The sequence below is a fragment of the Equus asinus genome, unplaced genomic scaffold (assembly GCF_041296235.1).
Source record: "Equus asinus isolate D_3611 breed Donkey unplaced genomic scaffold, EquAss-T2T_v2 contig_75, whole genome shotgun sequence".
NCBI lineage: Eukaryota > Metazoa > Chordata > Mammalia > Perissodactyla > Equidae > Equus > Equus asinus.
Genome location: NW_027225460.1, coordinates 10,001 through 12,789, shown reverse-complemented (window position 1 = coordinate 12,789; position 2,789 = coordinate 10,001).

The window sequence follows — 2,789 nt, the reverse complement described above, 5'->3', positions numbered from 1 at the left end:
GGGTCTGGTGGCCGTGGCCGTGATCCAGGGGTTCCCCTGGTGATCCGTGGGTGGGCCCCGTCTCCGGGCGCGGCGATTCTTGCCCCCGAATGGGTGGTTTTGTGCCGCCAGATAAGTGCTGACACGCTCTGCTCGGGTGACAGTCGCCCGAGAGCTTCCGGGTGCCTGGATGCGTGTGCGGGGAGGGCTCCGGGCTCTGGCCGAGAACCGGACGCCCGTTTCCACCCCCGCCGCTTGAGCCGCCCGCTGGGGCCTGCGCGCCGGCTCTTGTGCGTTCCAGGCGCCCCCACGACCGTGGTGCCACCTCCGGTCTCTGGTACCCGAGGGCGGCGGGGTTAGGGGCGCGGGGTCCTCTACCACGTGCACTCCCTGCCGCCGGCACCCGGGTGCGGTCGCGACTTACCCCATCCCACCGGCTCCGTGCCAGTGCGTGTCAGGCGTTCTCGTCCTGGGGTCGTCGCCCGCGCTTGCTGGAGGAGGAGAGGGGTCGGTGAGGCTGAAGCAGGCTCCTCCGCTCGCTGTCCTCGCCGGCCTTCCCTTGCTCGGGGGTCCCTCGCGTTATGCTGCCGACCGATGTGGTGATGCTGTGCTCTCCCGGGCCGGGCCTAAGCCGTGCCAGACGAGGGACGGACGTTCATGGCGAACGGGACCGCTCTTCTCGCTCTGCCCGCGGGTCCCCTCGCCCGTTCTCCCCCGCTGCGAGTGGCGTGTGGGAGGCGGCAGGGGTGCGGAATCCGGCCTGACCTCGCTCCCCCGCCCCGTGCCTCGTGGCGTGGGCGGTGTCGGGGTCTCCGTGACGCGGCGGATGCTCTGCCTGTGCCTCTTGGCTGTGTCTCGCGGGCGGCCCTCCCCGCGGTGGGGCGGGCCGTGTTGCCGCCGCGCCGCGCGCCTTCCCGGGCGCGTGAGCGCGTTCCCCAGGCCGTTGGCGGTGCCCCTGGAGCGTTCCAGGTCGTCCCTCAGGCGCCCGAGGCCGAGTGGCGGTGTCGTTCTCTGTTCCCGTCGGCCTCCTCAGGTAACCACTGCGCTGGTGTGTCTGAGGAGCGGGGGGGTCGAGTCGGTAAGGGAGGCGTGCCCCTCGTCCCCCTCGGGGGGGACGGGTGCCTCGTCGCCCCCCACGGCGTGCCGTGTGGGGGCGGGCAGGCTCGGGCGCGTGCCCGCGCGTTCCCCTTGCTGGGGTTTCCCCGCGGGTGTGGGAGTGACCGTGGCGGGCCGAGCCAGCGGCGTGGCGCTGGCTCTTTGGTTGGGAGGTGCTGTTTGATCGGCACCTCCGTCCCAGTCTCTGCCTCCCTTGGTCTCTCGGCCTGAGGGGAGGCACTGACTTGGGAGCCGCACAGGGGCCTTGTAGATCCCTAGCTAAGCCCAGTGTGGCCAGAGATGGCGAGCCCGGGGCAGCGCGGGCTCGCGGCCCTGACCACGGACGCTCCGACTTGCTCTAGGCCTTACCTCTACCGCAGACCCCTCCTGCATTGCGTGGCCATGGTGTCTGTAAGCGCCTTGGTGGGCCCGATGGCGGACGATGGGCGGGGGCGACACGCCCTCGGTGAGAAAGCCTTCTCTAGCGATCCGAGAGGGTGCCTTGGGGTACCGGACCCCCCAGCCGCCGCCCCTCCTTTGCGCGTAGTAGCCACGGACGCCACCACCGTGGCGCGTGGGCAGAGCTGCTCTTTGCCTACCGCGGCCGGCGCCTCCCCCCTCCGAGTCGGGGGAGGGTCACGCCCGGCCGGGCCGTCGTCGGGCGCGGGGCCGCGCGTGTGCGCGAGCGTGCGCGTGGTTCTCCCGTCGCGCGCTGGGGCGGGGAGAGGGCCCGGCCCCGTCCGGGCTCCGCCCCGCCGCGAGCGGCTGGCTCTCCGCTCGCTCCCGTCCCGAGCCGCAGCCGGTGGTGGCGTGCGGGCATGGGTGGGGGCCGCCGCCGCTCTCGGGCGCGTTCCCTCGGGACGTGGGCCCCGGAGCAGACCAGACAGGCAGACGGGTGGCTGGGTGGACGGGGCGGCCCCCGGCGGCGGGGGCGCCTCACGTAGGCCCCGGCGGTGGGGCCGGGCCCGCGGGAGGCCGAGGGGTGGCTGAGGCCGGCCGGCGTCCCAGGCGTCGTGGGACCGCCCTCGCGTGTCGTTGGCGGTGGGATCCCGCGTGTGTTTTCCTGGTGGCCCGTCCGCGCCCGAGGCCGTCCCCGGGAGCCTTCCCGCGAGCCCGTGCTCCCTCCGTCGAGGCGCGCGCCGCGCTCCCCGCTGCCCCCGGTGCTCCCCCGCCCGGGCAGACGCCTGGCCGCGCCGCCCACCGGCCGGGACCGAAGTGGGCCTCGCTGTGCGGGTGTCGCCTCCGGCCACCGAGGCCGGTGGTGGCCCCGGGCGAAGTGCTCTCGGCTCCGGTCGGGTGGGGCCCGCGCGCCAGGCGCCCGGCGCGGGACGCTGGCGCCGTGTGCGGGAGAGCCCTGGCCGTGGCGGGGCCGAGCCCCCGTGAGCTGCGCGCGGGGCGACGGGGCCAGTCGCCGTTCTGGGCGCCGCGGGACCGCCCCTGGTGCTGGAGGCCCCTGGCGGTGAGACCCCGTGTGTGCTCCGGCGGCCGACTTGCCTCGGGAGGTTCTGTCTTCCCTCCTTCGCCCCGAGCGCGTCTCTCGGCGGGCCGCGGCCCTTCCGCCGCCGCCTCTCCGGCGCCTCGGCCCTCGCCGCCGCCGGCCTTCTCCCGAGCCCTTCCCCGTCGTCGCCTGTTCTGGCTGCCCGACCGGGGCCCCGCCCCGAGCGCGACTCGCTTCCCGGGGCCGCTGCGGCCTCCTCCGTGTCCGCCGCCGCCAC